We start from the raw sequence: 12,004 nt of genomic DNA on the forward strand, positions 1-12,004 counted from the left end.
TTGTATAAAACTTAATCACTAAGCCACAGCAGCTACATGAAATATAATAGTGACTGGCTTCTGTGCCACAAAACTCATCGGTTTTGCCACAGCTTTAATTATCATATTTTGGAAGTTGCACAACATTCTTTTCAACAATTTTGGCCTAAAAGTTTTCCATTCCCTTTTAGGTGGATTATGTGTATACTCTTAGGCAGGGAAAAGTAGGCCTCAAAAACTATTGAAAAAAAAATGTTAAAAAACTGAGAATGCTAATACAAAGAAAAAAGAGTGCTGTGGTATGATAATCAATAACTGCATTTTAGCTTATGGGCGCTGTGGCTTAGTTGGTTAAAGCGCCTGTCTCGTAAACAGGAGATCCTGAGTTCAACTCTCAGCAGTGCCTTTGCTCAACTTATTTTCACCAAGTTATTGCCTGCTTTTTCCTCTGCTGCAAGCCGGAAGGCTTTACATCACAGATTTTCGGGATCACGTCTTTGAGCTTTACCCATATTTGCTCACAGAAAACTTGCATTCACTATGCCCACTGTTTCCACCACATCTGAACAAAGACATTTTCTTATCAGTTTGGTTTGATGTACTACTTCCATCTCTGACAATAGGTAAAGGTCACTAACAAGTCTTTTGGGATGCTATGCTCAACATGGATGGGAGCTTAACCCGCACTTGCCTAGCCAAAACTTCTTCAAGTAAAATGTCTGCTTCTACAATAAGAAACATTGTATAAAACTTAATTACTAAGCCACAGCACCTACATGAAATATAATAGTGACTGGCTTCTGTGCCACAAAACTCATCGGTTTTGCCACAGCTTTTATTATCATATTTTGGAGGTTGCATAACATTATTTTCAACAATTTGGTCCTAAAAGTTTTCCATTCCCTTTTAGGTGGACTATGTGTATACTCTTAGGCAGGGAAAAGTAGGCCTGAAAAACTATTGAAAAAAAAAATGTTAAAAAACTGAGAATGCTAATGCAAAGAAAAAAGAGTGCTGTGGAATGATAACCAATAACTGCTTCTCAGCATATGGGTGCTGTGGCTTAGTTGGTTAAAGCGCCTGTCTAGTAAACTCTAGAGTTAAACTCTCAGCAGTGCCTTTGCTCATCTTATTATCACCAAGTCATTGCCTGCTGTTTACATCCCAGATTTTCGGGATCACGTCTTTGAGCTTCACCCATATTTGCTCACAGGAAACTTGCATTCACTATGCCCACTGTTTCCACCACATCTGAACAAAGACATTTTCTTATCATTTTGGTTTGATGTACTACCTTCCATCTCTGGCAATAGGCAAAGGTCACTAACAAGTCTCTTGGGATGCTATGCTCAACATGGATGGGAGCTTAACCCGCACTTGCCTAGCCAAAACTTCCTCAAGTAAAATTCCTGCTTCTACAATAAAAAAACATTGCATAAAACTTAATTACCAAGCCACAGCACCTACGTGAAATATAATAGTGACTGGCTTCTGTGCCACAAAACTCATTAGTTTTGCCACAGCTTTCATTATCATATTTTGGAATTTGCACAACATTCTTTTCAACAATTTTGTCCTAAAAGTTATCCATTCGCTTTTAGGTGGACTATGTGTATGCTCTTAGGCAGGGAAAAGTAGGCATGAAAAACTATTGACAACAAAATATTAAAAAACTGAGAATGCTAATACAAAGAAAAAATAGTGCTGTGGCACGATAACCAATAAAGGCATTACAGATTATGGGTGCCGTGGCTTAGTTGGTGATAGTGCCTGTCTAGTAGACAGGAGATCCTGAGTTCAACTCTCAGCAGGGCCTTTGCTCATCTTATTATCACCAAGTCATTGCCTGCTGTTTACATCCCAGATTTTTGGGATCACGTGTCCACCACATCTGAACAAAGACATTTTCTTATCAGTTTGGTTTGATGTACTACCTTCCATCTCTGGCAATAGGCAAAGGTCACTAACAAGTCTCTTGGGATGCTATGCTCAACATGGATGGGAGCTTAACCCGCACTTGCCTAGCCAAAACTTCTTCAAGCAAAATTCCTGCTTCTACAATAAAAAAACATTGCATAAAACTTAATTACTAAGCCACAGCACCTATGTGAAATATAATAGTGACTGGCTTCTGTGCCACAAAACTCATCGGTTTTGCCACAGCTTTCATTATCATATTTTGGAATTTGCATAACATTCTTTTCAATGTCCTAAAAGTTATCCATTCCCTTTTAGGTGGACTATCTGTATACTCTTAGGCAGGGAAAAGTAGGCATGAAAAACTATTGACAAAAAAATATTAAACTGAGAATGCTAATACAAAGAAAAAAGAGTGCTGTGGCACGATAACCAATAAAGGTATTATAACTTACGGGTGCTGTGGCTTAGTTGGTTAAAGCGCCTGTCTAGAAAATAGGAGATCCTGAGTTCAACTCTCAGCAGTGCCTTTGCTCATCTTATTATCACCAAGTCATTGCCTGCTGTTTACATCCCATATTTTCGGGATCACGTCTTTGAGCTTCACCCATATTTGCTCACAGGAAACTTGCATTCACTATGCCCACTGTTTCCACCACATCTGAACAAAGACATTTTCTTATCAGGTTGGTTTGATGTACTACCTTCCATCTCTGACAATAGGTAAAGGTCACTAACAAGTCTCTTGGGATGCTATGCTCAACAGGGATGGGAGCTTAACCCGCACTTGCCTAGCCAAAACTTCTTCAAGTAAAATTCTTGCTTCTACAATAAGAAACATTGTATAAAACTTAATTACTAAGCCACAGCACCTACGTGAAATATAATAGTGACTGGCTTCTGTGCCACAAAACTCATCGGTTTTGCCACAGCTTTCATTATCATATTTTGGAACTTGCACAACATTCTTTTCAACAATTTTGTCCTAAAAGTTTTCCATTCCCTTTTAGGTGGACTATGTGTATACTCTTAGGCAGGGAAAAGTAGGCCTGAAAAACTATTGACAAAAAAATATTAAAAAACTGAGAATGCTAACACAAAGAAAAAAGAGTGCTGTGGCACGATAACCAATAAAGGCATTACAGTTTACGGGTGCCGTGGCTTAGTTGGTGAAAGCGCCTGTCTAGTAAACAGGAGATGCTGAGTTCAACTCTCAGCAGTGCCTTTGCTCATCTCATTATCACCAAGTAATTGCCTGCTGTTTACATCCCAGATTTTTGGGATCACGTCTTTGAGCTTCACCCATATTTGCTCACAGGAAACTTGCATTCACTATGCCCACTGTTTCCACCACATCTGAACAAAGACATTTTCTTATCAGTTTGGTTTGATGTACTACCTTCCATCTCTGGCAATAGGCAAAGGTCACTAACAAGTCTCTTGGGATGCTATGCTCAACATGGATGGGAGCTTAACCCGCACTTGCCTAGCCAAAACTTCCTTAAGTAAAATTCCTGCTTCTACAATAAAAAAACATTGCATAAAACTTAATTACTAAGCCACAGCACCTACGTGAAATATAATAGTGACTGGCTTCTGTGCCACAAAACTCATCAGTTTTGCCACAGCTTTCATTATCATATTTTGGAAGTTGCACAACATTCTTTTCAACAATTTTGTCCTAAAAGTTATCCATTCTCTTTTAGGTGGACTATGTGTATACTCTTAGGCAGGGAAAAGTAGGCCTGAAAAACTATTGACAAAAAAAATGTTAAACTGAGAATGCTAATGCAAAGAAAAAAGAGTGCTGTGGCACGATAACCAATAGCTGTTTTGCAGCATATGGATTCTGTGGCTTAGTTGGTTAAAGTGCCTGTTTAGTAAGCAGAAGGTCCTGAGTTCAACTCTCAGCAGTGCCTTTGCTCATCTTTTTATCACCAAGTCATTGCCTGCTGTTTACATCCCAGATTATCGGGATCACGTCTTTGAGCTTCACCCATATTTGCTCACAGTAAACTTGCATTCGCTATGCCCACTGTTTCCACCACAACTGAACAAAGACATTTTCTTATCAGTTTGGTTTGATGTACTACCTTCCATCTCTGACAATAGGTAAAGGTCACTAACAAGTCTTTTGGGATGCTATGCTCAACATGGATGGGAGCTTAACCCGCACTTGCCTAGCCAAGACTTCTTCAAGTAAAATTGCTGCTTCTACAAGAAGAAACATTGTATAAAACTTAATTACTAAGCCACAGCACCTACATGAAATATATTAGTGACTGGCTTCTGTGGCACAAAACTCATTGGTTTTGCCACAGCTTTCATTATCATATTTTGGAAGTTGCACAACATTCTTTTCAACAATTTTGTCCTAAAAGTTTTCCATTCCCTTTTAGGTGGACTATGTGTATGCTCTTAGGAAGGGAAAAGTAGGCCTGAAAAACTATTGAAAAAAAAATGTTAAACTGAGAATGCTAATGCAAAAAAAAAAAGAGTGCTGTGACACGATAACCAATAACTGTATTGCAGCATATAGGCGCTGTGGTGTAGTTGGTTAAAGAGCCTATCTAGTAAACAGGAGATCCTGAGTTCAACTCTTAGCAGTGCCTTTGCTCATCTTATTATCACCAAGTCATTGCCTGCTGTTTACATCCCAGATTTTCGGTATCACGTCTTTGAGCTTCACCCATATTTGCTCACAGTAAACTTGCATTCGCTATGCCCACTGTTTCCACCACATCTGAACAAAGACATTTTCTTATCAGTTTGGTTTGATGTACTACCTTCCATCTCTGACAATAGGTAAAGGTCACTAACAAGTCTTTTGGGATGCTATGCTCAACATGGATGGGAGCTTAACCCGCACTTGCCTAGCCAAGACTTCTTCAAGTAAAATTGATCCTTCTACAAGAAAAAAAATTGTATAAAACTTAATTACTAAGCCACAGCACCTACATGAAATATAATAGTGACTGGCTTCTGTGGCACAAAACTTATCAGTTTTGCCACAGCTTTCATTATCATATTTTGGAAGTTGCACAACATTCTTTTCAACAATTTTGTCCTAAAAGTTTTCCATTCCCTTTTAGGTGGACTATGTGTATACTCTTAGGCAGGGAAAAGTAGGCCTGAAAAACTATTGAAAAAAAATGTTAAACTGAGAATGCTAATGCAAAGAAAAAAGAGTGCTGTGGCACGATAACCAATTGCTTTGTTGCAGCATATGGGTGCTGTGGCTTAGTTGGTTAAAGAGAATCTGTATTGTTAAAATCGCACAAAAGTAAACATACCAGTGTGTTAGGGGACATCTCCTATTACCCTCTGACACAATTTTGCCGCCCCTCGCCGCATTAAAAGTGGTTAAAAACAGTTTTAAAAAGTTTGTTTATAAACAAACAAAATGGCCACCAAAACAGGAAGTAGGTTGATGTACAGTATGTCCACACATAGAAAATACATCCATACACAAGCAGGCTGTATACAGCCTTTGTAAGGCTTGGTGGTGTATTCTCCACAGTCAGCATGCAACGCATGAGCTGACGTGGAGGAGGTACACACACTAGCACAAGGAAACAGGCTATCCCTAGTATAGTGGAGGGGAGGACTGACTCCAATAGGAGATTGTGGCGCACAGAGCCGGTGCAGATCTGACAGCCACAAACAATGCTTTCGTTATAACGTCTCAGCGCAAAGTAGCGCTGAGCGCATAAACCAGAACTGAGGAGATCAGGACAGGTAAACAGAATGAACACTTGCTTAACTAGCCACTACTTAGTGACAGCAAGCGTCCACAATAACACAGACTGGAATGAGGCAGCCAATGCGTTGCGGCGATGGCGTGCCTCACAAAGACAGGACAGGATAGTCAGGAAATAGCAGGATCAAGATAGGTGAACGTAACACAGACAAATATACAATAAGTATGTTTTCCTAGCGTATTACAATTACAGCTATCAATGAAACTATTTGTAACGTCTGACTAACATATGTATATATCGGCAATGAACCGATATATGACATAAGCAGGAACGCTGACTAGGACTGGAGTAATACAGGGAACAGGACTCAGAAGGATTCGCTATCTCTTCGCAGAGATGAACGCAATCCACAAACGGTAACAGAACAGGATTCAGAAGAATTCGTTATCTCTTCGCAGAGATGAACGCAATCCACAAACAGTAACAGAACAGGATTCAGAAGGATTCTGTGAGAAAGCGCGGAGGAGCCGCCGCCATGAGCCGGCGGCGGGCGGCTCCTTCCGCACTCAGCCTTGTCTCGCACGGAGAGGCAGCCGCCTCCTCGCATCATGAGGCGGCTGCCTCCGTGCATGAGGCCGCAGAACGCGGCGAAACCGCCGCGTTGGGTGCGGCGAGTAGCCCGCAGGTCCCCGCTGCGGAGTCACCGCTGAGCGGGGCTGCGCTGGCTGGGACTCGTAGTCCCTCTAGTTTTAGAGTGACGCGCGCGCGCGCACTCAGGCAGGGGATATATGGCAGCAAGGAAGGGGTCAGCTGACCAGGCTGGTCAGCTGATCCTGGCTCCACACCTCATTGGTCCAGCACTTAGGGAGGTGCTGGAGAGAGGAGATGTATATATACTGCTAGCTGTTCATTTGTTCCTTGTCTGGCGTTGCGTTCACATACGTGGGAGCACCCAGATCCGTTAGTCAGATCCGTTAGTGTGCCGGGACCAGCTGGAGCTGTAATCCTACACTAAGCTAGATTTGTTGATAGCTTAAAGTACTAGTTTGATTGTGATTATTTGTTATGACCTTTGCCTGCCTCGACTATCCTTCTGAACCTTGACCTTGTACCTCGTTATCTCTGATACTCCGTTGCTGAACCCAGCCTGTACCTTGACTCCGCCTCTGCCTCCTGATTTTGTACTCCGATATTTCTGATACCCCTGTTGCCGAACCCTGCCTGTACTTTGACTCCGCCTCTGCCTCTCGATCTTGTACTTTATCTGTCTGTGTGTGTACGACCTGGCTTGTCCGACCTCGAGAACCGACCTCACCATTGGAGGAGGTTCCTCGTTCTGTTAGTAACCCTTCCGCCTGAGGGTGACTTTCAGAAGATACTTCCTGCTAGCAGTCTGACTCCTCCCGTCTTGGAGAGCTCAGGGTTGCGGAAGTAATCTGTACAGTACGTCTTACTGTACTGAGGCCTAGTCCTCTAAGTGTTACTGTTACACCTAAACACTACACTCTACTCCGGTGAACAGAGGTTAGCTAGTATATTGGATTATCGGTGATACTGCAGATCACATATAATCTAGTATACGTCTGTATTCCCCGTGACGCTGCAGGTCACCGGTAATCAGACCTCTCTGCGCCCACCGATCGTTACAGATTCGTTATCTCTTCGCAGAGATGAACGCAATCCACAAACGGTAACAGGACAGGATTCAGAAGGATTCGTTATCTCCTCGCAGAGATGAACGCAATCCACAAACGGTAACAGAACAGGATTCAGAAGGATTCGTTATCTCTTCGCAGAGATGAACGCAATCCACAAACAGAACCAGGAGCAGGGTAACTACCTCAGCACGGGTGGTCACGGTATGCGCAACCTACCAAAACGTGCTGGAAAGCTGACTAACTGAACACAGGAAATAAACAGTTCATGTACGTATATATCAGCGACACTGATGTATCAACATAACACGAATACAAGGAAAATAATAAACGTGCTGGTATGCATATATATTGGCAATGAACCAATATATGATGCAAAGACCAGCAAAGTATCTTTAGAACAAGAAACACGATCGGGGGCTGAAGCGACAGCAAGACTAGCTTAAACTGAAGCTATGAAAACCCAAGGAAACCCTGCAGGAAGCAGATCTTTATACTGAGGTCATCCAATGGGAGCAGACATGCAGATTCCCACACAGGTGAATGATAATCAGTCACAAGCTGACAGCAGGGAAAGACAGACAAAGCTATGCAGCTTGCATGGAAAGACATCAGAACTGCCTGAGCTGCAGCACTACTACTTCCAGCAACACCTGCTGCAGCAGCGATCATTACAGTACCCCCGCCCTTAAAAACGGATTCCAGACGCTTTTCAAAACTGAAATTCCCAACAAAATAGTCTGACTGATAATTCATGATGACCGGGACAGCCCGGCAAGACCGAATTCCAGAATCAGTCCCCACAAGACTGGACCCATCAGAACCAGAACCTACAGAACCATGCCCATCAGTACTACAAGCCCCAGTGTGACACCCATCAGAACCATGATTTCCAGAAGAAAGCCCTCCGAAACTCCCTGAGCGATACCCACCGCCTTCCAGGAACCGTTCAAAAACGCCAACGCCTTTGCAATGCCCACCGGGACTGTCTTTACCAACACAAAACCCACTGTTGAACCAGTCCAAGGCACCAGGACAAGTTTTCTCAGAGACCTCCCAGAACACCTTGAAGCTCCAAAGAGATCCCCATAGGTCAGAACGCCCCTTAGGCTCACATGGAGAACTATCAAGAACCCCTATGGAACCTAGGGCAATTCCCGAGTCAGGGCCACAAGGACAAACATCAAGATCAGGGCTTTCAGGGACCAGAACCATCTCTGGGCATGCAGGCAGACTGGCAACATCAGAACATGTTCCCACTAAGGAAGCATCAGAGCACGCTAACACCATAGACACACTTGGGCATTCTGGCACACAAAGAACATCTGGGCACACTGGCACAAGAGAAACCTCTGGGCATGTCAAGGAACTGTGAGCCTCAGGGTCAGCCAAGACAGGACCAAAACCAGGACTGGCCAAAAAAAAATCATCATGACTAGACTTCGCAACTACTGGACTTTTACACGAGAATGCAGGATCAGACTTAGATGTCGCTGATTCCAGCAAAGTCAGTAACAAATCAGATTCAGGGGCACTAACAAGACAGGACAAATCTTCTGATGTATGCACTGAACCAGATAGGGACTCCACAACTACCTCTGGACTGGACAGAGACTCATCTAATACACTGGATTGGAGCTCATGAGGCGCTGCAGAACAAGTCAGTATTGCAGCAGCCCCCACTGGACTAGGCAAAACTGAGGAATTCCCTGGACAGGAAGGGGACTCTGGAACCTCTGCCACAGCGGCCAGAGAACCAGAATCTTTCAGGATACAGGGCTGGGTTTCAGGAACACTCATCAGACCGGACTGAAATTCTGAGATTTCTATTATTTTGACCAGAGAATCAGAATTATCCATGTTACAGGGCAAGACTTCTGAAACATTCAGAGGACAGGGCTGGAGTTCCTCGGCTGTTACAACACTGGAAAGGGACTCAACAACATTGGTTAAATCAGACTGTGTACAGGGCAAGGTATCTAACACACTTGCTGACGAGGACAATATTTCAATGGCTTCTGCTTTGCTGGGCAGAAATTCATCAAGTTTTATTAGAGCAGACTGTAATTCCAAAACAGCTGCTAGACAAGTGAATATTACTGCAACACCAACTGAGGTAAGCAGTGCCTCAGACTCCTCTGCTAGAGGGTTTGAAGTATCCAAAGTACTGGGTGAAGCATAAGACTCTGCGACCACAGCTTCACTGGACAGGATTACTGAACAGTCCATATTGCAGGGCAAAACCATGGAAGCACCTGCTGGACAGCATAATGATTCTGTGACCTGAGTTTCATTTGAGAGATCTACTGCACAATTCATGGTACAGGGCAAATTTACTGGAACATTTTCTGAACAAGGTAATAATTCTGCGATTTCAGGTTCACATAGCAGATGCTCTGAGCTATTCACAAAACTAGAGCGAGGTGTAGAAACAGGAAGATCAAGACACAATGTTTGCGCATCTGAATCACCATTCATTTGTAAAATTGGAAAATTCAGATGCTGGGGTTCTGAGGTTTCTAGACAGGATTGCTGGGACTCGGAAATTGATGTAGTGCATCTATTGGCATCTGCTGGATCAGACAGGAGTTGAACTTTATTAACACAGGTAATTTCTGCAGAAGTGTTTGCAGAGGCAGGCAAGATTTTTCTGGTGTCTGTTTCACTGAACAAAGAGTCATGAGTACTGGCTAGGCTGGACTCGGAAGTCAGCAGGACCTCTGGATTCTCTGCTGAGAAATTTGTGCAGGGCAAGGTTAAGAATGTATCAGTGGCTTCTGTTTTACTGGTAAGTAACACTGAGTTATCCATGGTACAGGGTGGAATTGCAGGAACTTCAATTTCACACAAAAAGAGCTCCGAATCACCTGCTGAATCAGCCAAAGGTGCTGAAGCAGGCGGGTCAGAACGCCAAATTTGCGAATTCGGAGTCACATAAAAATCATCCAAAATCAGTTCCCACACATCAATCAATGGAGCCACAAAGTCATACTCACACACACCAGTTTTTATTAGGTTATAGGCAGACTTAATGCATGCATTCAATACTAATTCACTTTTTGCACTGTAAAATTGACAAAATGAACTTGAATCATTCTTCCATTCATTGACCAGAGCTTCCAGCTCTCCTTTCTCAAATGGAGGATTCCAAGCATACTTAACAGGCAGATCATGGTTTGCAGATATGATTGTAGCAGGGACATATATTGGGTTAATTAGCAGGTGATTGGCAGATTCCTTATTCCTAAGAATCTCCAGTACCTGTAGCAAGTGCTGAACTGTAGTGTATGCAAACTTACCTTTCTTCACAAATAAGTTGATTTGTTCAATACTCTGTAATATCTCCTCATAATCATACTCAGATAATTCTTTTAAACAAAAATCTTTATTTTCCCTAGCCAGGGAGGAAAGTTCATTAGTAGTTTCATAAGTCCATTTAACTCCCCTGAAAGACAATAGCATTTCATTATCTGTTAATGGCAGAATCTCATTATAGGTCTCAGTCGCTAAGGATAACGACTCTGCAGATCGGACACGTTTCTTAGAACGTTTGCGTTTTGCCTTAGACCCTGCTGTTTTTGGTGATTTATTCAAGGCTGCAGAAAAATTATCAGTAACACTTTCTGCTTGCTGAACATTTTTGCAAGCAATTGAAGGAGAAGCTGATTGGCCTGCTGCCAGGAGTTCATTAAGGGGAAAAGGCAATGGATCTATGCGCAACCAGTTATGGATCACAAACGCTAGAAATTCCAGCGGTCTCTCTTTCAAATCGGAATGATTGAGAACATCAAATGCCCACTGGAATAATTCCCCTTTAAACAAAATATAACTTAGTTGGAGTGCCCAGGTTGAAACAGGAGTCGCTTGGAGATCGGGATTGGCCAGGAACCTGGCACATTCAGAGGAAAACTCATTTTCTGTTTCAGAGTTAAGTTCTTCAAATTTCCTAAAGGAACAGGAACCATAATTAACAGTGTCATACTTTCTGGGAATCCCCCCCACAATGGGGATTGGTAATGGGGTTTTCATAATGTAAGGCTTGGTGGTGTATTCTCCACAGTCAGCATGCAACGCATGAGCTGACGTGGAGGAGGTACACACACTAGCGCAAGGAAACAGGCTATCTGTGAGAAAGCGCGGAGGAGCCGCCGCCATGAGCCGGCGGCGGGCGGCTCCTTCCGCACTCAGCCTTGTCTCGCACGGAGAGGCAGCCGCCTCCTCGCATCATGAGGCGGCTGCCTCCGTGCATGAGGCCGCAGAACGCGGCGAAACCGCCGCGTTGGGTGCGGCGAGTAGCCCGCCGGTCCCCGCTGCGGAGTCACCGCTGAGCGGGGCTGCGCTGGCTGGGACTCGTAGTCCCTCAGTATTCAGAGTGACGCGCGCGCGCGCACTCAAGGGAGATTTATGACAGGTAGAGGGGAGTCAGCTGACCAGGCTGGTCAGCTGACCCGGATTCTGCACCTCATTGGCTCATCACTGAGGGAGGTGCTGGGGGAACATTTGAGTATATATACTGCCGGCTGTTCACTTCTCTGGTGTCTGGCGTTGCGTTCACATATGTGGGAGCACCCAGATCCGTAGTTAGATCCGTTAGTGTGCCGGGACCAGCTGGAGCTGTAATCCTACACTAAGCTAGATTCTGTTGATAGCTAAAGTACTAGTTTGATTGTGATTATCTGTTATGACTTTTGCCTGCCTCGACTATCCTCCTGAACTCTGATCCTGTACCTCGTTATTTCTGATACGCTGTTG

The 12,004-nt window shown here is 43.6% G+C and overlaps 2 non-coding genes across 2 annotated transcripts; both read left to right on the forward strand.

Moving 5' to 3' along the window:
• Nucleotides 1-311: 311 nt before the first annotated feature.
• TRNAT-CGU (transfer RNA threonine (anticodon CGU)) lies at nucleotides 312-385 on the forward strand. Its single transcript has one exon. It is a non-coding gene; the product is annotated as a tRNA-Thr (tRNA).
• A 1,967-nt stretch (nucleotides 386-2,352) lies between these two features.
• On the forward strand, nucleotides 2,353-2,426 carry TRNAS-AGA (transfer RNA serine (anticodon AGA)). The gene has a single exon. It is a non-coding gene; the product is annotated as a tRNA-Ser (tRNA).
• Nucleotides 2,427-12,004: the final 9,578 nt, after the last annotated feature.

Source organism: Hyperolius riggenbachi, chromosome 11 (genome assembly GCF_040937935.1).
Source record: "Hyperolius riggenbachi isolate aHypRig1 chromosome 11, aHypRig1.pri, whole genome shotgun sequence".
Classification (NCBI taxonomy): domain Eukaryota; kingdom Metazoa; phylum Chordata; class Amphibia; order Anura; family Hyperoliidae; genus Hyperolius; species Hyperolius riggenbachi.